Below are 25,977 nucleotides of genomic sequence, written 5' to 3' on the forward strand. Positions count from 1 at the left end.
AGCCGCAGTGAAAAATAGAGTCATTTTGTTTAATTCAGAGGTTTTTTTTTATTATTATTATTGCTTTAAAGGTTTAAAGTTTCCACATGTCATAGAAATGCTGGCAGATCTGTTGCAGTTTTGGATGTTCAGTGATGGCAAGTAAGAATTTTGCTCTTTAGTCCTTCTATTTTTTTAGTCCTCAAGGGTGAATAGAGTCCCACTGATACCTTGCTGATTAATTAAAGATTTCTGCATGTGTTCCTGATGACTAATGATAATTATGTAACTTATTCATGACCCGAGGTAGTTTTACATGTCCAAACCTTTTCTCAGGGTTGAATGGATTATGCTTTGGTTAGACAGCCAATTAAATGAAGAGGTTCAGGTAAAAACCTGGAGGGTTTTTTTTTATCCTGAATTAAGCAGAAATATGAAGACAAGTCACTAGCTAATGAGAATACTGTAGTTCTCTGAAAAGCTAAGCGGTAAACATCTGATGTTTAATGTTAAACTGTTTAGAAAGGCAGCGTTTTAGCTAAATAGGATTACTGGACAAAATATATATATATGTGTGTGTGTGTGTGTGTGTGTGTGTGTGTGTGTGTGTGTGTGTGTGTGTGTGTGTGTGTGTGTGTGTGTGTGTTTTGTGATTAAAGGACACTGTGTGGAATCTTGAATTGTTTATCACAGAAAAACTGCTAATTAGCAACATGATTAAAGCTTGTGTTGTTTTAGCATAACATTACCTAGCAGAGAGTTTGTTTTACTAGCTAGATTGTTACTCAAACCTAAAAAACCTCTGCTATTACTAAGCAAAAATGTTTTTTTAATACAGAAACCTGGCAGATTTTCACTAAGAATCCTGCTAGCTAGCTACTGTAAGTATACCATCTATAAAGTATAATACCGTCTACACTGAGTATAATCAATGTTATATGCTAACACAGTAGCAAACCAAAAGCATTAGCTGCCTTTCACTAATAAATAGTTCAGTTCAAAAAATGCTTTATAAGAAACACAAAAATAGATATGTGTTAAGCTTCTGGATGTATATGTTGACTGATAGCGCAGCTAGTATGTAGATTCTTGTTCAAAGCTTAAAAATATTAAGTCTCTCATTCCTGCCTTGAAAAGAGGTTTATGTAAATAATGCTCACTCAAGCTATTCTTGTGCTGGAAAATATTAAATCAATATTTAATGCAAGTGAGATCCTTTATACTCGCAAAGTCCCCAGAGTCATTAACATGCATTAACTTTAGCATGAGGTCTCTGTTAGCTTTAAGTGTGTATGTGTCCTAAAAAATTTGCTCATGGACAGATCATCGATCATTGAAATTTTTTATTCAGAAAACGTTTACTCCTGCAGTTCACGAGAATGATATAAAGCTGCGTACGTTGTAATTTTGAAAAGTTATTATTATTATTAGACTTAGTTTATTTATGTAGTTCATCCTTCATACGACTCACGATTAACGAGTTGTTGCTATAGATACGATCAACTATTAACCTATTACAGTATAACACTACTGTTCGAGCTGCTACAGTATACACTGCCGTATAAATGAATCTAAATCATCGTTCTAAAGACAGGAAACTTGCAGACGACCATTAAATCCTTAAACAATAGACCAAATAAACAATAGACACAGTAATACAGTATTCTGCAATTTCCTTTCGGCTCATTATTTCAGCTGATGGTGAGATTTAATGTTGTTTAATATAAATTTTATTGTCTTGTACAATACTTGTGCTTTGAGAATAAACAGACTTAATTTATTTATATGCAAATATGAGCTAAAACAAGTTGCTGTTTCAACCCTTTCAGTTCTTTTTTTTTAACACCATCCTATAAACTTTAATTACTGGAACACATGAAATGAATTGCAACTTTATTACAGTCTCCTGCTGTGTTTTTAAAATATGTTTTGGGTTTTTTTTAATCCTCCCCAGCGTGCCATTAACGCTGGAGTATTTTCACTTTCATTCGATAAGCAGACCCCCTGCTGATACCGAGGTCGGAGCTCCAGTCTGGTCCTTCTGTGTAAATAAATTGTTGATTTTTTTTTCTGCCCCAGTATTGATTAACGGTGCACAATAGACAAATGATCTGCTTGAGATTCTCAATTGAGAGAGATGCCTGGACACTAAATCCTGTTTAATGAAGGATCTCATTTACCGTGATCCCTCTTCAAGAGCTTCCTCATGAGGCTTAGATTGAGACAGATTGAATCAATCTCTTCAGCACCTCATAAGGCAACACCAAGGGAGCACTTACTCTTGCACATTTTGAAATATAATATGTCTTGTTATATAAACATAAAGCAATATTTTGTTTATGATTAAATTACATTTACCTAAATCTTCACTTACCCCCAACTTCTTTGTAAATTAGGTAGCCGGGGAAAATGGAACTATATTATCAGCCGCATCACTGCCAGCTTTCTGAACAATTCAAGCTATGCTATAAAAAAAAAATAGAGGGAGGAATGTCTGGGTTTTTGTTTTTTAGGCATTATGAGGTCTTATTTAGATTAGTCAACTAATATGTTGGATATTTGCTACTTGGGCTGTCAGGTAGTCAGGCAATGGGATGACGGTACAGAAATGGCAGACAGTAAATACAGCAGGAACTTAAACTCTCAGTGACCGTCTTTGCTTATACAGACGATGTGATGGGATGTCTACAGCAGTGTCTACACCAAGTTTGACTCTGAAGATGTACTCTGAATGAATTAATCATTTATTGCAGGTGAATGGTCATCCGCACGAGTGTAATACCTTATAGAGTGTAATATTGTACACAAATAATGATGTAATTATTTCTACTTATTGCACTGATTCCTTATTTTTTATCATGGACATTGTAGCCTAAAAAAGCACTTGGAGCTGGAAATAAATTTAGAGCCAGTGTACGGGAACCAAAAAAAAATGGCTTCACACCTCCAGGGCTGAGGGTTTGATTCCTGCCTCTGCCCTGAGCTTCAGGGGTTTCCTCCTGCTACTCTGGTTTCCTAACCCAGTCCAAAGACATTATAGGTTATAAGTTGATTGGCATCTGTAAATTGTCCATAGGGTGTGAATGGGTGTGTGTGTGTGTGTGTGTGTGTGTGTAATTGTGCCCTGTAATGGGTTGTTGATACCCTGTCCAAAGTGTCCCCTGTCTTGACCCCCGAATCCCCTGGTATTGACTTCATGCTCCGTGTGACTCTGTGTAGGATAAGTGGTAGAAAACATGAATGGATGGAAGGATTCTGTAGATGAATGGATTCTCATGATCTCACTTCACTTTATTTCAGGCAACTGAACATCCTAAAATAAATGCAATCATCACTGCACAAGGAAAAGCCGTGTGAAAGTATACCCTTTTTTGCTGACTTGTAGTTCTACGAAGGTGAAATGAATCACCGGGCCCTATAGATTTCTTTCAAAACCGTACTTGATGATTCAGAGCTTCTTACACCATTTGAAAGTCAATGCCTGAAACCATCTCGTTCTAAAAACGGATAAAACATCTATTTTACTAGCGCTGCACTTACATTCGCCACTTATGATGTGTCTGATTTTGAAAACAAAGCAAATGAATCTGGTTTCATTTCATTAATTAAGCAATGTGACATGTTCTGGGTGAATCGGTGGAAATCGTTCTGTATACGGACTTTTTCATTTTGGTGCTTTGTCTTGACTGAAAAGCCTTGAATAGATTCCATACAAACATCAAAGCTGAATCGCTTAACCAATGATCATGTGAAAATCAGTCCATGCGGCACAAAGTTTTGTCGATGCTTAAAAAAAACATCTAAAGCCCTATTCGGACGGGATTAGTTTTACGTGGGAACGTAGTAATTATTACCAGAGCTTCTCTGTGATTTTAGTCCCGTCCGAATGTGCCATCTCGGTAATCATTACGGACAATGTCAGTAAAGATTACGGCGACTTTTACCTTCTGTAAAAAGGTCCGGAAAAATTACCTCAGGTAATACTAATCCCTTCCGAATAGACCCGCTGTAAATATGTACGGTAAAATTCCGTCATTTCCTGTTTAAAAGTAGTTTTTGGCTCATTTTTCAAGCATGGATGCGCTTGAAACAGGAAGCAACGTCATATGCACATGATGACAAGGAGATTACTGTGGTGCATAAAGTGAGTTACCCCTCCCACTTCTGCTAGTTTTACTGAGATGTCTTGTCCCGAGCGAATTGGCCCATTAATATTACAGACGTCATGAGGTAAAATTGCATTACTCCACGTCCCCACGTATAACTAATCCCGTCCGAATAGTGCTTAAGACCTTCTTTGAAGGTGGTTGATGGTTGATTGACTGCTTCGTGACTTGAGTCTCTGCCGCTACTAACGCATCCTCCAAGCCTCGTGTATAGTACTGGTTCTGTAGCTCTCTGTTCTTTCTACAACCCCATATGGGTTTTTTTCTAGTCTTTTGTTGAGAATTTACTTCTGGAGTGCTGGTATTACTGTCAGCTATTTAACAGCTCAGTGCTTAGATTGGATTGTTCTTTACTGGTTAGTCACTTTGGATAAAAGCATTTGTCGAATGAATACATTCAAAAAGTCCTCCGTTTTCCTGGTGTAAGGGTTGTGGTGGGAAAAGTCTAAGAAGGTCAATTCAGATGAAAATGACATTAGATGGAAAATACTCATAGCTTCATAGCTCCAGTTACAAGACATTGGAGAATCATTTACAGAATCGAAGCCTTTATTTTGTCACATATACATTACAGCACAGTGAAATTCTTTCTTCGCATATCCCAACTTTGTAGGTTGGGGTCAGAGCTCAGGGTCAGCAATGATACAGCTCCATTGAAGCAGTGAGGCTTAAGGGCCTTGCTTAAGGGCCCAACAGTGGCAGCTTTGCAGTGATGGGGCTTGAACCTTAATCAACAACCCAGAGCCTTAACAGCTTAAGCCACCTCTCGATTATTGACATTTCCATCCTGTATTTCACAGCACTTTTAAATTCTCAAATCGGTCCTTAATTCAAATGACAGCTTTCTATTAATATACGCTATCATTGTTTCTATAGTAGCTCATTCACAGCGACTTGCTACATGACATTTTGTGACACTCTGAGCTCCAATTTCTACAGCGCTAAAATGATAGAATTATCTCCTGTCTCTTTTTATTTCTGTATGAATAGAGCTTAAATCAACTGGATTAGCTATTAGCAAAAAGCAGTTTAACGCAGGGCAGGACGATCAAGCCGATTAGCATGATTAAGCCGTAGTTTATGCTTTTTTGTGTTGAAGTGCCTTTGATGCTAAAGACTTCATTAGTCATTAATGCAGCCGTATGTTCTGAGATGGAGCGATGATGATTATAATCAGTGTGAAATAATCCCACAGGAATTCTTCGATGTGGGTCATACCATTTTCACCTCAGAGTTAAAGATGGGTGAAGAGAGAACTCACCTTTATGTCTATATAATTTCTTTGTTTCTCTCTCTCTCTCTCTCTCTCTCTCTCTCTCTCTTTCTCTCGATCCCTCTAGGCATAAAATGTAAAATACAACCTTCAAAGCTCCGCTGCTCAACATGCTATTGTTTGGATCACATTGAAAGGAGTTTTTTGGGTGTCGTAGACGGGAATTACTTTAGCGCTAATTGGATAAAGAAAGTATAAGCACCTTATTGAGAGGGCCTGAGGGATGAACATGGCACCTTTTAGTCTTCTTCTCCTACACATCATACAGTAGTCTTTTACGCTGAGGGATCTGAGGAAGGCACTGTGTTGTTACTCACCCACACATGATGAACAAATTTTTTCCTTTAAAAACAAACAAACGAGGGAATATTTCGGGAAATATTGCTAAGGTAGCTAACGCTAGAAGAAATTTTTGTTTTCAAATCACTGTAGCCGTATATCAGTCGTGTTTGGGGTCGATCCAGATTGTGTTCTCACCTCTGAAGGGACTTGTACAGTACCTGGAAGTCATACTGCATTACTGCAAAACTGTAGCTTGGATTTTCCCTCATCACGTCAATTTGAGCTCATAACCTTCTTAACCACTGTGCCACTACTTTTTTAGGACACAAATTCAATCAGCAAGAAATCAGACTTTTAGGATATTGTGAATAAAGATTTCAGGATCTGATGGTTAGTGGGGAAAGGGGCGGGTTTGTGATTCGAGACATTGAGCTCAACATCTGCTGTAGAATCAGTCTGTGATAATAAAGCATAACAGATATAAAATATAAAATCTACCTGTATGACTGTTTTGTCCTTCATTATCCATCGTAGGTCTGCTCTTTTTTTTGAAAGAGGGCGTTTTTACAAGTCCTTCAGAAACACGCCCACTTTATGTCGTGGTAACGAAGCCACTGGAATTTAGTGAATGCCACGATTGTGAGAGACTATTGATTGAGAAACAAGTTCTCATAAGAAGTAGTAAGATCAAGTCTGTTTCAGGTATTAGGAAGTTTTTTTAAAAAAGTTTTTTTTATTTATCCAAAGTTTTTGGAGTCTTTAACATGGCACTGGTGAAAGAAGCTCTGCAAAGTGATAACCGTGATTCACACTGTGATTTAGTATATAAGGAGAACAAGAAGAACCCTGAGGAACCTCCATTAGTGTGGTGATGAAACTTGAAGTTTCCATGCTTCTGTGTGTTGTAAGATTGTTTCTGAAGGTCATTGTGAACCAAAAGCAATGAAGATCAGGACCAGCGTTATTTTGTTTGGCTGTGAAACAGGATACTGATCAAATTGGTCTAAACATTGCAGTACTGGCATAATCATAAAAAAAAAAAAGAGGAATGAATAAAATGAGGTTCTTTGCAGGCAGGATGTGTTTTAGAATGGAAAGCAACATCAGCAAAATCTTTGCAAAAGCCTTAACAAGGAGAAAGTCAAGGGGTGACAGCATGTAGACTAAAAAATGGCTCAGGGGAGTTCACAGATCTAACTGCATTTGGCTTATAGAGAAGTTGTTTTATAAAGCAGGGTTTTCAACAAAGCAGATGTCACTGAGATTTTCATGTTACACTAAAACAACCAATGTGTCCAATGATTGCATTGCAGTCTGGTCAGTGTATCTGCATCTAATCCTTTGCTTTAAACCTGTATTGTTTTTTTTTTAACATTTGAATGATGTAGGTTTACAATCTTTTCTATAAAAGTACTTGACACTACAGTGCTAGCATGGATATGAGTGAACAAAAGCCGAAGAAGGAGCCTTTATTTTTGTCACATATACAGTACGACATAGTGAAAGTCTTTCGTTGCAGCGGGAGCGCAGGGTCAGACATAATACAGTATATTTACATTTACAGCATGTAGCAGACGCCCTTATTCAGAACGACTTACATTTTTATACAGCTGAGCAATTGACGGTTAAGGGCCTTGCTTAGGGGCCCAGCAGTGGAAGCTTGGTGGACGTAGGAATTGAACTCACAACCTTCCGATTGGTAGCCCAATACCTTAAAGACTAGGCTACAACATCCTACAATACACCACTGGAGCTGAGAGGGTTAAGGGCACAACAGTGGCAGCTTGGCAGTGCTGGTGCTTGAACCCCGATTAACAACCCAGAGCCTTAACCTCTTGAGCCTCCACTACCCCAACTACAGTAAGTAGTATCTCCGTTACGGCAAATCTTTGTGTATTATCCTGTAATTCCCAACAGCTCTATATTCTAGACTCATGTTGCCATAAGAAAAATACAATGTACAGTATAATCTGTATTATGCCTTTCATAATATCTGTATATGCAGTCAATCAGTCACTGGGTTTAAATTAGTGATGACTTACTGTACACAATACACACTAATTTAATAGGCATGAATTTGATTTAAAGTGTTTGACCTTTTGTCACTAAGCGTATTAAAAAAACACTTTAACTGGAAAACAGGACAATTGGAACGTGGATTTGGACCCAGGACCAGGTGATCAAGATGATTAGCATGATTAAGCGTTAAGTTCATGAGTCATATATTCATATATATTAAATGGTCATGATTTTAATCTTGTTCGCTACATTAGATCTCAGTTATTTGGCGGTCTCTTGTGTAGGGCATAGTACTTTTCCTCTGAGAAAGGGCAAACAATATAGGAGTTACCTTCAGGGCTTTCTCATTCCACTCAGTATCGTTTTCTGTCTAATAATGTGGTGGTACGTTGAGCATGCTGAGAGGAGTTCTTAGGGGTCACTGGAGGATTTGTTTTGGCACTAATTGTTTAAAGGATGTACAAAATCCCCCAGTGAGAGGGCTTGATGAATGGACAGGGTACTCTTTAAACTTCTACATCCTACACATCACACTGAGGGATCTGAGGAAGCCACCGTGTTGTCACTCGCCCACATGTGATGAACACATAGATTTTATAGCTGAGAAAAAGCAAAAAAAGCATAAAAACAGAAATGTGGAAAGACTTCAATGGAAATGCTGAGGCTGTTAAAAGTGAAAGACATTTGGTTAAAAAAAAACATTAGAATTATAAAAACGTAATATAGCTTTGACATCGAGCTCACTCAAAAAATCTGAATTGTAGAGACTTTTCCAGAAAGCTGATAAGATAGAATTTATGATTTAAGTAGAACTAGCAATATAAATTAGTCTACTAACAAATATATTACAAGTAGCTACTAATAAGTATATGTAGAATTTACATTATTTGTTAATCACAAAGTGTAAAAATCAGTGTTGAACGTCACATAAACAGACTCGGAGGTTGTGTGCAAGTGAGTGATTTGAGCTTATTTACAAAAGGGTGACTGGAAAGACAAAAAAAAAACAATAGTAGAAAACAGGCACAGGAAAAAGAACGAACACGGGCACAAAAATTGTCAAAAGATATGGAAAAAAGAGGGATAAAATGGTGATAGAGTCAACAAACTTAACATAAAAGTGTTTACTACAGTATATTAAAACTCCATTGGTTGGGGTCGACGGAGAGCTGGTGGCTGCTGAGAGATGGAGTCTTGTGACATTCAACACCAAATAGTTCCCGGTTAATTGACTACACAAGCAAAAATCGGGTACAGTCGATATTATTTTGCATACAGTCGATTGTTTTAAATGATATTTATTTCTGTCAGGACCACTCTGTCAAATGAGAATTTATTAGATGATAGCATACAGTTAGTGTTGGAGATATGGTTCTGTTCTGGGCAAGGATCCACGCGCCCCGTGTAACATAACCATTAATCATGCATAGAGGGGTTTTTTTTTTGGAAAGTAATAAATGAATAAATGGATAAATAAGTAATTCAATAATTAGAGAGAGGGGGAGAGATAGAAAGATATGTGGAGATTTATGAGGTAAACTTGTACAACGAACACGGGTTCCGGCATGGTGGAGTCGGGGTTGGAGGAGCTGGTTTAGATCACGGCAGCAGCGAAGCGCTAGAAAGCCGCTCAATGAATGGGAATTTAAATGGTCGGGTAATATGGATGTCGTAACCGGATTGGTGCGCGTCGTGGACAGACGATTAACGCTTGACGACGTGGCCTGCCAGAACTAACGCGATGCTCGATTTTCATAAAGGTTTAATCAGTTAACTCAAATGCAAATCATTAAGTAAAGCTACTGTAGCTGGATCCCAGACAGATTACACATCATTCATCATTAATCCTGTTCATCTCGGTTGCTTTAAAGAGAGTAAATAGTCGTTTCCCTTATTCAGTTTTAACCTTAAGTTTCACTACACTTTACTTAAAGTTTTGTTTTTTTTTTTTCTTAAAAAAGGAAAAGAAAAGAAAAATGCTGTAACTGCAGTTTGAGAACAATCTCAGTCAGGTTGCAGCAAGAAGAATGTTAAAATTCAGGGCATGCATACAGCTATGAACGAAGGGAGACAGCAGCGGAATGAGTGCAGGTCTCTCTAGCACTCCAGCTAATCAGATAACAAGAAAAAGGGGCGGCGGGCCGTGCAGAACATTTTAAGGGCAAGACGACGTCCCTGAAACTCGAGGAAAGATGAGAGGAAGAGAGACAGAAAGAGAAAAGGGAATTTAGTTGAGAAGGAAAGATCTTGATCAGGTTTACAGTACTGCCTGCATCTCCTTGTGGGTTTTCAGCTTTAATTGCTTTTGTTATTGATGTCAGCAAAGCAAAGTGCACCTCCCTGCTGCTTGAATTATTCATAGCGGTGTATTATTAGTAAGCTGAGGTGGAACTGCAGCGCTCAAAGTGCGGCGTAGTGCGCGACTGTTCTGAAACGCGTTCCTGCACACGAATTACACTTAATGAGAAATGTTTCAGAGAGAACGGGACGAACGAACGTGCTGTTGTTCGGCTGCTGCTTTAAAGTGCCCTGTTCCATCAGCGATGACATGCTAATCCTTATGATGGAATTAATCACAGAGATCACAGAGAACACTGAAGCTAAATCAGGCAGCACGCAGTGGGCTAAATTTTAAGTGGCCAGGTTGTTCAGATGGTGTTGATTTTCTTTAACAGCGACTCTGTCAGTCACGGTGGCTGTAATTTAAATCACATATATATTAGTGCAATGATTCATTACTGTACCACCAAATACACACAGACTTGTATGGTGGACTTATGGGTGTGTGTGTGCCTTCATGTGTGTCTGCGTGTCTTACTGTGTGTGTATGTGTGTGTGTGTGTGTGTGTGTACGTCTTCGTGTGTGTGTTTGCGTGTCTGCGTGTCTTCTTGTGTGTGTATGTGTGTACATGTCTTCGTGTGTGTGTTTGTGTCTCTGCGTGTCTTACTGTGTGTGTGTGTGTGTGTGTGTGTGTGTGTGTGTACGTCTTCGTGTGTGTGTTTGTGTGTCTGCGTGTCTTCCTGTGTGTGTGTGTGTGTGTATACGTCTTCGTGTGTGTTTGTGTCTCTGCGTGTCTTCCTGTGTGTGTGTGTGTGTGTGTGTGTGTGTGTGTGTGTGTGTGTGTGTGTGTGTGTGTGTGTACGTCTTCGTGTGTGTTTGTGTGTCTGCGTGTCTTCCTGTGTGTGAGTGTGTGTGTGTGTGTGTGTGTGTGTATACGTCTTTGTGTGTGTTTGTGTGTCTGCGTGTCTTCCTGTGTGTGTGAGTGTGTATACGTCTTCATGTGTGTGTGTTTGTGTGTCCGCGTTTCTTCCTTTGTATATGTGTGTGTACTTCTTCATGTGTGTGTGTTTACAGTATGTCTTTGCATGTGTGTGTGTTTGTGTCTTCGTGTGTGTCTTCATGTGTGTATGTGTGTGATATTTTGCCACACGTTATTCTTATTATACCCTCATTGAGCCATAATGATATAATTCATCACTCAACCCACCGGTTTTATGCTCGAGCTGTTGATAGGTATCAGATTTATCCGTCATGGTATGCACTTGACCTCTCACGATGACTCACTGCGAGACTCGGATTGTCCGGTGTGCATTTCAAATCGTTGTTTTCTCCACTTCTTATCATCTATTGATTTTGCTGTTTGCCTGAAGATCGACCTCTGCCTCCTTGCCCACCGTTTGCCTCACGATTTGAATTGTTAATAAACCGCTCTGTCTGCCTCGACCTCACCGCAGCTAGCAGACGGCTAATCCCTCCGATGCTATTACTGAGGATTCCTTACACCCAGAGTTGGCAGCGAGCGGTCTGGACCCGACCTGCAAGGTAATTTGTTCCGGCACGTCAAGTAACCAACTGTGAAAAAGACCTAAGGGACGATGACAGATGTGAACTTTTTTACTATTATTTCTTCTATTTAGTTCTTCCTTCGTTTTTTTTTTTCTTTTCTCACAAAAAAAATCGTGAAATTCTGTGAAACAATATCAACTCTACTCTACAACCCTAGCTCTACTCACTCTACACGTGCGAATTGTCCTTCTCACAAATGAAAGGCATTAAAACGAGTGATCACACATCCGTACGTAAATACGACACGAGCATGTTTAAATGTAGGTACATGTAGACACTTACTTGTGTGTCTCAAGGTGCAAACAAACAACAAATGGACACCTACAGTATATTGTTGCTGTGTCATCGCTCACATTGCAAGCCAGATCTCTTCGGGCCCCTCATTTGGGATGCTTTGCATGAGATGGCCCCCGTGACAGACTAATCGAATAGGCCTGCTTAAACCCTGAGCGTAGTCACGACATCAGCCATGACTCCCGACTAAAGGGACGTCTGTCTATTGTAATAGAGCAAGTGCAGAGGCGAGGACGGGTGTGGGACACGATATAAAAGCTACAGTAGAAAGGATTCACGGATCTCATCACTCAGACTCTTATGATGAGAAAGGAGAGATTCTTTGGAGGTCAGAGGTCATGTGATGGAAAATTGAATTGATCCTCTCCTCTGTATAAGAAGGCTTAAACCTTATCGCGTGGGTTTTATGTCTCAGAGAGAAGAGATTGGAACCGTTTGAATGCATTCGACGACCCGGCGAAGTAAAAAATGTCTTTGTCGACCTGATTTCTACTCACAAAACCGATTATGAACATTCGAATGTTCCGGAATAAACAGTCAGCAGGGTGCAGTATGATGCACTGAGGAAAAATATTAGCGGTCCTGCTGAGACGTGATTGGCATCCACCTGTGCATCACCTTATTTTTTCCTCCCAATTCCCAGCTGTATATATTTCCATTTATCTTTTTTCCCCCCTCATGTCTGCCCTTGATGGCGGCCTTGAGTCAACTTCAGTACATTATTAAAGTGTAAACTTGCACTACTGATGCGCTGGTATAAATGGTTTGGACCCACATGCTGGGACGAAATCAAAACAGCTCAAGCAGCTGCACGAAAATATCCTTGAAACATGAACATAATACAGGGTGTGCCGTCCGTTCTACATAGATTAATCTGCAGAAATACACAAGTTTATCTGGGTTTTTTGGTCCAAACAGATGGCTGCCTCGGTGTCCGAGGTCCTCGTTTTAACACCACAGGACAAAGTTCCCAGTAAGCGCCAAAGCTGCTATGTTTTGGGGTGTAAGGCAATCCAAATAAATATGTATGAGATGTGTTTAGAAAATACACAAAAACAAAGCAGGTATTCTGACATGATTTTTGATCCCAGAGGAAATTCAGGAAAGGATGTGTCAAGAGTGGGATTCAAACCCACACCTCCATTCAGAGAATAGAAGACCCAATTATGAAGAAGGGAACAACCCTCGAGTCTGGCGCATTAGCCCACTCGGCCATCCTGAAGCACATTGTCTGTCCTGACACCTTGAACATCCTGAAACATGTTGGCCATCCTGACACTTTGGTCTACCTGAAACACGTTGGTCTACCTGAAACACGTTGGTCTACCTGAAACACGTTGGTCTACCTGAAACACGTTGGTCTTCCTGAAACACGTTGGTCTACCTGAAACACGTTGGTCTACCTGAAACACGTTGGTCTACCTGAAACACGTTGGTCTACCTGAAACACGTTGGTCTTCCTGAAACACGTTGGTCTACCTGAAACACATTGGTCTTCCTGAAACACGTTGGTCTACCTGAAACACGTTGGTCTACCTGAAACACGTTGGTCTACCTGAAACACATTGGCCGTCCTGAACCTCTGGCCATCCTGACACCTTAGACATCCTGACACACGTTGGCCATCCTGACACACATTGGCCATCCTGACACACATTGGCCATCCTGACACACAATAGCCATCCTGACACACATTGGCCATCCTGACACACATCGGCCATCCTGACACACATTGGCCATCCTGACACACATTGGCCATCCTGACACACATTGGCCATCCTGACACACATTGGCCATCCTGACACACATTGGCCATCCTGACACACATCGGCCATCCTGACACACATCGGCCATCCTGACACACATCGGCCATCCTGACACACGATAGCCATCCTGACACATGATAGCCATCCTGACACACATCATCCATCCTGACACACATCGGCCATCCTGACACACATCGGCCATCCTGACACACATCATCCATCCTGACACTCATCGGCTATCCTGACACACATCGGCCAACCTGACACACATCGGCCATCCTGACACACATCGGCCAACCTGACACACGATAGCCGTCCTGACACACATTGGCCGTCCTGACACACATCGGCCATCCTGACACACGATAGCCGTCCTGACACACATCGGCCATCCTGACACACATCGGCCAACCTGACACACATCGGCCATCCTGACACACATCGGCCATCCTGACACACATCGGCCATCCTGACACACATCATCCATCCTGACACTCATCGGCCATCCTGACACACATCGGCCAACCTGACACACATCGGCCATCCTGACACACATCGGCCAACCTGACACACGATAGCCGTCCTGACACACATTGGCCGTCCTGACACACATCGGCCATCCTGACACACGATAGCCGTCCTGACACACATCGGCCATCCTGACACACATCGGCCAACCTGACACACATCGGCCATCCTGACACACATCGGCCAACCTTACACACGATAGCCGTCCTGACACACATTGGCCAACCTGACACACGATAGCCATCCTGACACACATTGGCCATCCTGACACACGATAGCCATCCTGACACACATTGGCCATCCTGACACACATCGGCCATCCTGACACACATTGGCCATCCTGACACACATCGGCCATCCTGACACACGATAGCCGTCCTGACACACGATAGCCGTCCTGACACACGATAGCCGTCCTGACACACATTGGCCATCCTGACACACATTGGCCATCCTGACACACATTGGCCATCCTGACACACATCGGCCATCCTGACACACGATAGCCGTCCTGACACACGATAGCCGTCCTGACACACATCGGCCATCCTGACACACATCGGCCATCCTGACACACATGGGCCATCCTGACACACATTGGCCATCCTGACACATGATAGCCGTCCTGACACACATTGGCCATCCTGACACATGATAGCCGTCCTGACACACATTGGCCATCCTGACACACGATAGCCATCCTGACACACATTGGCCATCCTGACACACGATAGCCATCCTGACACACATTGGCCATCCTGACACACGATAGCCATCCTGACACACATTGACTGTCCTAACACATCAGGATGCATCCATTTTGCATCCATATGTGAATCTGACGAGAACATTAGTCAAAACTTTACCTATTTGGTAAAGTATCTCTCCACTCCTTTCATTGCTTTGTGGTTCTACTGCCAGGCTATTCAATTGGCAGCCTTTCAAGTATCCTAGTGTGAAGAGCACATCTCTAGGATAAATTTAGTTCAGTCGGACAACAGACCCTACAGTTACGAAGTGACGTGTGTTTGTTCCATTCATCACAAGCCTCTGTCGCAGGACATACAGTAGCAGGAGTCACGTGACATTAGGCGAGTGGCTCGAGCAGCCCTTCCTGTGAGACACGATGACTGACAGGACGATGACAGGACGATGGGAAATTTTAAATGAGTGTGATTTGGCTCTCTGATTTACCCATTTGAATGTAGAAAAATGTCTACTTGGGCATCTTACAATCTACTGATGTTGTAATGCAGTTTTAAAATACAACACGAGCATGTTTATATGTACAAGCTTACTGAGGGCACGGTGGCTTAGTGGTTAGCACGTTCGCCTCACACCTCCAGGGTTGGGGGTTCGATTCCCGCCTCCACCTTTTGTGTGTGGAGTTTGCATGTTCTCCACGTGCCTCGGGGGTTTCCTCCGGGTACTCCGGTTTCCTCCCCCGGTCCAAAGTGTCCGTAGTGTGTGAGAGAATGAGTGTGTGTGCCCTGTGATGGGTTGGCACTCCGTCCAGCGTGTATCCTGCCTGTATCCCGAGATAGGCACAGGCTCCCCGAGTAGTGACCCGAGTAGTTCAGAAAAGCGGTAGACAATGAATGAATGAATGAATGAATGAAAAGCTTACTTGATGTCTTTTGGTGCAAAAATTCAACATATGGGTTCCTATATTGTTGTTGTGTCATCATATTCAATTCAATTCAATTCAAGTTTATTTGTATAGCGCTTTTTACAATAGACATTGTCTCAAAGCAGCTTTACAGAACATAAACAGAGCAGAAGGTAAACATAATTAATGATAAAGGAAATAACGAATAATAAAAGAAATAAGAATTAACAGAATAAAAATTCTAGATTATTATTAGTTGTATATAGTTCACAGTGTGTATGTATTTATTCCCCTATGAGCAAGTCTGAGGTGACTCAGGCAGCAGTGGCAAGGAAAAACTCCCTTAAATTGGTAAAGGAAGAAACCTTGAGAGGAACCGGACTCAAGGGGGAACCCATCCTCATATGGGTGACACTGGGATGCTGTATATTGGGATGCTTTTCATGAACTGGCCCCATAACAAACTAATTAAACATCCCTGACCTACTGGGTTCACTTGTGTGTTAATAAGTATTTAATAATCTATAATCTATGCTTCTTCTTTTTCTTCTTCTTAGCCTCACGAAAGCATCTCTCCCTCTTCCAGTCTCATAAGACCATAAGACAATCTCTGTGCCACGTTTCCTCACAGCTCTGATAAAGCCACTAACCCAAATAGAATTGCGCCTCCAGTATGTAAATTTCAATGAGGTAAGAAATAGAAAATCTAACTCCATCCATGAAGCTGTCTTCACACACACACTTTGTGTTACGTTGTCAGGCACATCACACATCAGCCCAGAGCGTGCTCTTTCTCAGCTCTCAGCCTTGTGCCTGAGTAAATAGCAGCCAGAACAGAGGTGTTCTCATCGAGCAGGCTAAAACCAAGAACATGGTCCCCACCGTCTTGTTTGCTCTTGTGTGGATTCTATGACCTTGTGGTCCTTTTCTGTGTGGATGCATTAATCTTTTTTCGGCGGGTAAATATCACACGGCTTAATGGCTTTAAGATGCTGCTTTATAACGGGGATGGTATGAGTTATGGACAAAATCTGTGGTGCTGTGATCGAGTTCACAAGTTCACAATGAAACACTGTGCCTCATAGCAACAAGCTAGTGTGAAACATTTGGGTTTAAAGTGCTAGCACTACTGGGTTTTCCTTTCTGTCTGTAAGAAGTTCATTTGCACATGAAAAGAAGATTTACTACATGCTCATTTACTACACTACATTTACTTAATTTGATTTTTCATCACATGCTACATGCTATCGTCTTATTCACATCATTTGGCAGACGCCCTTATCCAGAGCAACTTATATTTTAACTAAGCAACTGAGGGTTAAAGACCTTGCTCAGGGACCCGACTGTGGCAGCTTGAAAAACCTGGGATTCAAACTCACAACCTTCTGTGCCCGTATTCATAAAGATTCTAAGAAGCTTCATCTCAGAGAGTTTTTAATTTAACTCAAAACTTTCTAACTAGGAATCTTATCATAAGAGAGATTCAGGACCGATCTCTGAGGAGGCGGGGCTAAACCCGTTACTAGGTGACATTCTTTTGAAAACTGGGATTGGTTGTCTAATAAAATAAATAGGAAAGCTTTTAAAATCTGCTTTATTATAAACCTTCACTTTGTCTCATGTAGTTCATTACGTTCGTGACATATTCGTGTTAGAGATGCACTAAAATCTGTATGTTACAAATGTTATAAATTGAATGTAAATGTAAACATCGACACAGCACAGAAATACCATAGAGCCAGATTACATCATTTCTGCCGCTATGGCATTTCGGCTCTGTTTCTGAGATGTTAGCTTATCTCTAAATACCACAGCGGCAGAATATATATATATAACATCTTATTAACTCACTATCATTAATAAATATTGTTTACAACACATTTCTTCTCCCTCTTCACCTTACAGTCATTTTCTCCTCTGATAAAGAAACTGTTTTAAGCGTTTAGATGGTTATAATTAACTTTTATTTTTACTAGGATCTTCTTTTTAATTTTAAGGGGAAACACCCACATTTCTAAGATCTTTCTCAAAATCTTAGCCCCCAGGCTAGCGCATTCCCAGTCTCTGTGTTCGAATGTTAGTATTAACTGTAATCTCTTCATTTATTAGTTATTCTAGCACTTCCATTGTTACGAGCCATCGATTTCACACGTCAGTACTGTTGAATCATGATGGCTTTAGGATTCAGGTATTTTTTTCCTATAAGAAATCAGAAAAATAACAATAGCAAAAGCCAACATCTTTGCGGTTATAGTATATGAGCTATGAGATAATGATGCTATTTGATATACTGTAAGCAATGTCCTTCAAACCCTTCTTATAATTTCTATTAACTCTTTTTTTATTTAGTTTTTTAAATTTAGTTGATTTACATACAGAGTATAAGAACGAGTGGTATTTTACTGCAAGTTGTATAGTGTATTTAATGTAACTGTGTATGTGACTAAACTAATCGAAAATTCTCGATTCTGATTTTTTCAGAAAGTGATTAATATTTAATAATAGGAGTCTGATAGCAGTCTGAGGTAAAAATGGACCTTTATGCTATCTTATTACTTGAAGAGAAAGAATATGAGAAGTGAGGGAATGATGGTTTGTAGCTTTTTGGATAAAAATGACATTTTCTTTTACAAAAAAAAATAAAGAAACTTCTTAATGTAGGCAAATTGGGTCATGTTATAAAAAGCCCACACTTAAACCCCACTCCTGAGTTGTCGGTACTTTTTCCTACTATGTCGAATCCCAGAGTGTTTTATTTCCTACTTATTTCCACACATTGAACTACTGTAACCTGCTTTCTATTTAATAAATGAATGCTAAACATCCACCTGATATGTTGATTCCATCCTGATGTTCGCCGCAGGACGTTTAGAGAAAGCTTCCTTTTTTCATTTGATTTTCTGCCTTTTGGTTTTTGCCCTTGTTTCTTTGGAGGTAATTAAATTGCCTTGGTTTTATTTTAAAATGCAGTGGGTTGCAGACTGCTGTGCGAGTCATCATCAAACAAAACTCTTGTGGTTAAAAGAGCTCAGCGTGTACAGATGAGGTTTCAGAAGCCAGACTTCACTCATCTCATCACTGTGTTTTGATCTCTGTATAACAAGAAAAGACAAAAAAAATTGCTTGTTTTAGTGGGATTGATGCTCTACAGGACTTACAGTGTGCAGTTAAAGCGTCATGATTTCTATTTATTTAACAGAACACTTCTTTGAATCGTCTTTTGTTGCTGAGAATTGTTTCAAGTCTTGTATAATGCAGATTCCTCAAGGGTTCTTTGGATAGGTTCTAGCATCATGAATGAAGTTCTACTGAACCTCAATTTGCAATGAAATGTTCTCTTTTTACTTTATTTTCAAAGAATACTTAATATTCATTCATTTCAACACAAACCAGTCACAGAATTATTATTATTATTATTATTATTATTATTATTATTATTATTATTATTATTATTATTATTATTATTATTATTAACACTGCACTGTTGAATTCTCATTTCTGATTGGTCAGATGGTGTAAATATTGGGGATGTGGTAGCCTAGTGGTGAAGGTGTTGGACAACCAATTGGAGTGTCTCAGGTACACCAAGATAACAATGCTGGGCCCCTGAGTATGGCCCTTAACCTTCAATTGCTCAATCGTTATGAAAAAGTAACATAAGTAACTCTGGATAAATGGTTATTTTAAATAACGGCAGTTCCGACAGTCATTCCACCTGTTATTCAAATCACAAGTTTATATTCGTTCATCATTGTTTTATCATAGTTTCTATAGAGACGGCTTAGTCTCAGGGACTTACATGGCAGATGAGCTACATAACCCAAGGTTAATAATAAAGAAAAAATTGTTGATTCAATGTCGCTATGAAGCTTAAGGAGTCGGTTATGTTATGTCATGTCATGTCTTATTTACAGAAGGAGTCTCCAGATTCAGTGCTTTGTAATTTGCTTTGCAAAGATTATTTTTTTCTGAAACAGGCAAGTTATCAGGATGTTGGAGATTCTGTAACTAATCTCTTTTATATTTATAACTTATTTTATATTATTATACTTATTTTTTATAAAGAGATAAGAAAGAGGCTGTTGAGGGGGAGTTTACATATTTGAAGATTTAGAGCTGCTATAATTTTTCAGTTCAATTCCGTTTTATTTGAATAGTGCTTTTAACAATGGACGTTGTCTCAAAGCAGCTTTACAGAACATTAACAAAGATTGATATAATACAAAAGTTCAAGATTAATATTAGATATATTTAAATGTGTTTGTATTTATCCCCAATGAACAAGCCTGAGGTGAGGAAAAACTCCCTTAGATGGAAGAGGAAGAAACCTTGAGAGGAACCAGACACAAAAGAGAACCTCATCCTCATTTGAGTGACACTGGAGGGTGTGATTATAAACTGTTATAAACACCAGAGTGTGTTATTATGAATAATATCCTTTCTACAGTCAGATACAGTCTGACTATTGTATATTGATTAAGAGGTTGTTGTTCTCAAAGACCACATGGAGTTGACATCTCCTCTTTGAATGTGTGAATCCTCATCCTACATACTCGGGCAGTGGTGGCTCAACTGGTTAAGGTTGTTGATCGGAGGATCGGGGTTCAAGGCCCAGCACAGCCAAGCTGCCACTGCTGGGCCCTTGAGCAAGGCCCTCAACCCTCCCTGCTCCAGGGGCGCTGTGTCATAGCTGCCCCTGCACTCTGACCCCAACCTCCTCAGTTGGGGTATGTGAAGAAAAGAATTCCACTGTGCTGTAGTGTATATGTGGCGATAATAAAGGCTTCTATGCCCCTCCCCCCATTCTATACAGTAAAGTGGAATCCAACTGATGCCTAGATGCCTCAGGATCCTCACAGGGTTAATGCCTCTTCTCACTGAAGATCTGGAGTCTTCGTGAAACAGAACACAACTGGAGTAAGTAGAAGTGTAATGTAAGTGATAACAGGAAGTAGCTGGTTTTAAGAACACAACATTAAGTTAAATTACATGATGTTCTTCAGGACTTCAGTACTTCAGGAAGACATCAGAGTGGTAACCGGAAACACACACAGGAAACACATCACACCACCCAGGTATTGATTAGTTTATGCTTTATGCCTTACGTTTCTTCTCAAAAAAATATCTGAAAAAGTCGGTTTGACTGATGATGTAGAACTATTTGGTTTCTCTTAAAAAAGCTTTCAGCTCATGAGTATAACAGAGTTTTGTTGCAAAAGATGCACACTAAAGCTGTTGAGGTATCCAGAGACTTAAAAACATATATATTTATTAGCTTATTGTAGCTTTCTGGACGTTTATTAATTTCACATGTTGAGTTTTTGCCTACCGCAAATGTATCAAGGCTGTTTACGTCCTCCCTCATCATCCTTTCCACCTGCCTTTAAATACTGACGGTACATTTACTCAAGTGTTTAAATTCGGGGAAGGTAATATGGTGTAAGAAGGATGTGTCAAGGATGTGTGAATTCTCAAAGATCTAGAAGCTAATATGCATCATAATCGTAGACTAGAGATATTCAGTTAGCAGCCTGTGGGTCAGAGCTGGACTTTAAATACATTCAAGGGCCCTGTATTGAATATTAGTAGCTATTGAAATAAGAAAAAGTATGCATTAAGGATTTTCATGCATTAAGGAGGGAACAATTGGTTATCTCCAGTTTGATTTAGTGAGTGGAAGGACATGAATGTGACCAGGTGGTGCACGAACCAGCGAGTCTGACCTTGAGAAACTTTTACTCGTACTGTATGCCTGAGAGAAATACACAAATCGAGCATAAACCCTACCATAAAATCAGAATCCGTCCATTTTTTCCAACCAAAGAGAAATGAATATGCAAACACCGAGCATAGATATTTTCTTTAAAAAAAAGAAATCAAGCTTAATCTGGCTTTGCAATAAACATTGACACTCAGAGGTAGGGTTGCCAGGTCTCGGCAAAATAAATAGATAAAGAAAACAAACACGGGTAACAGATGACTCACAACAACAACAACAACAACGGCTCAGCAAAAAACACACTCAAGACAACAGGTATAAAGAGGGAAGGTAATTAGCAAGACATGAGGAACAGGCATGCAGAGGCAAGAATGGGGTAAGGATCGAGTGGGGCAAACAGACACGAGAACACAAAAACCTTATCAAAATCACATGACAAAAATCACAGCTTGAACACCATGGGGCAGTTGTCCAAACCATCTTGACACGGTTTCTCTCTTTTTTTTTTTTTTAAAGCTAACCTGCTAAAAAACAACATTGCTTTAAAACTAACTCAAATTTAGTATAAAATAAAGAGCTAAAAACACAAAACAGGTAAAAACACCTGGGCAGCAAACCAGTGACGTGACAGGAGTTAAAACATGAACTAGCAGATCACCAGAAACACATTGAGTTCAATTCTAAACTAAGATGATCCCTGATCCCTTGATCCCTGTAAGGGATGATGTGTTTGAATATAAAACACCTTTGCGTTTCCTTCTGACTGCCTCTGATGCCTCAGCAGCGCACACAAACACTCGCAAATGTGTTCAAAGGCCTGTGACTGTGACTTTAGACCCATTTTATTACGGTGCACTTTAAGCCCAGTTGCCTTCACAAGCCCCTTTCTAGCGTGTTAATAAACCCAAATGATTGAAGGTGGCACTGAATGAAAGAGCCGGCTGTTTATCAGGGGACGGCTGCTGACACGCTGGGAGCCAGAAATGTGCAAAGTGAAATTAGGAAAGAAATGAAGGTAAAGGACCTTAGTGGTGGAAAGACTTACAGCAGCATTATACCTGCTCACAGAGGAATAAACCAGAATGAATCTGTGAAATTACTTCTACTGTGAAATTACTGAAGCTTTAAAATGTGATTGTTGTTGGTTTTGTTCTTGTTTTTTCTTGTAGATTTTATGCATATTTTAGATTTTAGAGACATACAACTTTATGTAAAAGCATCAGTTACTGTTGATGGCCGACATTAAAATAAACACATTACTCCACACAGGAGCTACTATAAAATACTATTATTATTATTATTATTATTATTATTATTATTATTATTATTATTATCTTGAATGAAAGTGGTACATTCAAAGCCCCTTTGTTGTAAGACAGAACCATTACTCTATCTCCTACTCTCAATATGTCTATGTCTCTCGGTCTGTCTCTGCTTGTGTCTGTCTGTCTCTCTCTCTCTCTCTCTCTCTCTCTCTCTCTCTCCCTAACTCCCTCTCTCTCTGCCCCCCTTTCTCTCTGTCTCTCACTACCTCTCTTTCTGACTCTTTCTCCCTCTCTCTGTCTCTCTCTCTGTCTCTCTCCCCACTCTCTCTCTTTCTCTCTGTCTCTCACTACCTGTCTTTCTGACTCTCTCTGTCTCTTTCTCTCTTTCTCTCTCTCTCTCTGTCTCTCTCTCTCTCTTTCTGACTCTCTCTCTCTCTCTCTCTCTCTCTCTCTCTCTCTCTCTCTCTGTCCTTCTGCATATATATTAAGATGATAAGATAAACCAGTATGGCCTGGTGATGGCACTATGGTGTCATGGTACTGTATATTTCCATTTTGTGTCATGTTCTGGAAGCTGTGAGGCAAAGATCCTGTTATTTCATCCTGTTTCTTTACTCAAACCAACAAAAAAGCCTGAAAACTGATTACGCTCTCTGAGGTAATTCACATAATATGTAAAAACCCGTTTCCAATCACCGAGCGACAGAATCAACACGAGTCCACCTTAGAACTGCAGCGGCAGCTTTTTGCTTGACTTGTTCTCCCGTGTTTCTTACTTGCTCGTGGTTCTTTTTTGTGATCTGATTTCCAACCTGTTCCTGACTATTGACCATGAAATTCAATTAACCTCTCGTGTGGTGTCATGACTATTACAACAGACAGTAAACACTGTTTCGGGGCTTGCTGTGTACCATTAAAAATATCACCAAGATAAAAAGAAGCGGAAAAAATATATACAAATAGACAGGAGACAAAAATATGACAGAAAAAGGTTGATTGTGGACATTTCAGGACAGTTAAAGGTTTAGAAAGATACTTTCTCTGTATCTCTGTCTCCCAGACACCTTGTAGTGTGTTAAAAAATGACCTTCAAAGCCCAGAAGTCTAAAGCTTTCCTCCTTTTGTGTGCCCCAGTTCTTCAGAATTGGAATTTTTTCAACACATGTGTGTGTGTGTGTGTGTGTGTGTGTGTGTGTGTGTGTGTGTGTGTGTGTGTGTGTGTGTGTGTGTGTATACATTACAAATTCTACATACGTATTTATGACTATAAATAATAATACATTCATTACATACATATGAACCAATACACATTGATATCCATTTCTTACAGGATACCGTATTTTCCGCACTATAAGGCACACCTAAGGGACTTAAATTTTCTCAAAAATCGGGAGTTGGGAGCTGGATCCCAAAATCGACGCCACGACAGTTTACAGATACGAGATTTTGTGTGTTTTTTCAAATACAACTCCAAAATAGGACTATGACAGTTTACACACACAACACTTGTTTTCACAACACCTCTTTCCAACTCCGCAAAAAACATAATTACGTACAATAGTTTTAAATTACGCACAACTAAATTAAAATTGACACACAATGCTTTGAATTACGTACGATTATTATTGACAGTGTTTTTATTCCATAGGTATCCCCCAAAATGGCACCAGTGAAGACACAAGCTTACGAGGCACAATTCAAGCTACAGGCTATCAATTACGCGGTTGTAAATGGGAATAGAGCAGCTGTGAAAGAATTCAACATCAATAGTAGAATAAAGTTCAACTAAACTCACTGTTTTGCTTTCTGTTACCTTTTTTGTAGATCGTATGTTTTAGCATGCGCCTTATACAGTACGGTGCGCTTTATGTATGGGTTAAGTACAGAAATAGACCCCGTAATTGAGACTGCGCCTTATAATCCGGTGCGGAAAATACGGTACTCAGAATTTTCGGATCTTAGTTTGGAGATGATCCTCTTTGTACCAGCATGGACTTCATTTTTATTCAAAGGCAGTGTTTAAGGTTGCCAGATTGATTTAATATTGCCACCAGTTAGACAGGGCTTTTAAATATTTATACCACGGGAGTAATTTAATTAGAGATTTACACTATCATCTATCAGGGTGTGGATGCGTATTGGCCACGTTGCATTTTAACGGAACAAACAAACTGCCCTGTAAAAAGAAGATAAAGATTTATTGAAACGACGGCGACACAGAACTATTATTCGGAATTAACCGCAGCCTTACAGCAGCCTGTCGTCTATTCGGCCACCGAGCTGAAAGCCTGTCAAAATAATGGAGATTTATCAAGGCAACGTTTGTATCAGATGCTGCCAGACACCCACTGACTCAAAATTAATGCATAATTCAAAAGACGGCTGCCAAAAACACAAGCGAAAGGAAAAGGTCAAATAAATACCGGTTTTAAATGTTTACAAAGATAAAAATAAACACGATAATGGATTAGAAAGACTGGGTTGTCGATTGTGAGATTTTTGGTTCGATATAGAGATTGTAGACAGATTTTCCTGATATTACTGAGTTGGGACTCCACTGGCTCGAGCTGATTAACTTTTGTGAACTGTGTGTAACGCAGCAGTGGAGAGTTCGGCGAAGGGAAGCCGAGACAATTTGTCAAAACCTATAGTATGAGCCAATCCACAGGGACACAGGGTGATCTCAGGATTATTAAGGTTATAATAGGAATAACAGAAATATAAGAGTGATTATAAGAATTGTGTTAATTCTAAACAGAGACGGGAATAAATATGGAAAACTCATGGGCCGGGAGGGGCAGGGGTGAGTTCTGGGACCGTACAGTATACACATAATGACGAGACACAGAAGAGTTTCCACAGAACAACTAATAAAACCAAACCTTACATTAAGTTAAAAATCACCATGAAAGCCCAGAGGACTAACGTTCTCCTCCTTCTATATGACCTTGGTCTCCAAAAATGGAACTATTTTTATATACAGTACAAATTGTACTTAAGTATTTATCATTTAAACATGTTTATAATTAATCATTTACATGTGAAAGATTATACACTGATATACATTTCACACGTAATATTCTGAACGTTACCTCTTAATTTGGGGACGTTGACATCTAGCTAGACAAACTAAGCTATCCCTGACCAACTAATCTTTGCCAGACCAACTAATCTACACTACACCAGACAAACTAATCTATCCCTGACCAACTAATCTACACCAGACCAAC

The 25,977-nt window shown here is 39.9% G+C and overlaps 1 long non-coding RNA gene across 1 annotated transcript; it reads left to right on the top strand.

Moving 5' to 3' along the window:
- The first annotated feature begins 20,547 nt into the window (after nucleotides 1–20,547).
- On the top strand, nucleotides 20,548–24,513 carry LOC113662230. The gene is made up of 3 exons (XR_003445225.2): nucleotides 20,548–20,680; nucleotides 20,767–20,838; nucleotides 24,396–24,513. It is a non-coding gene; the product is annotated as an uncharacterized LOC113662230 (long non-coding RNA).
- The last annotated feature ends 1,464 nt before the right edge of the window (nucleotides 24,514–25,977 follow it).

Source organism: Tachysurus fulvidraco, chromosome 25 (assembly GCF_022655615.1).
Source record: "Tachysurus fulvidraco isolate hzauxx_2018 chromosome 25, HZAU_PFXX_2.0, whole genome shotgun sequence".
In the NCBI taxonomy this organism is placed as follows: Eukaryota; Metazoa; Chordata; class Actinopteri; order Siluriformes; family Bagridae; genus Tachysurus; species Tachysurus fulvidraco.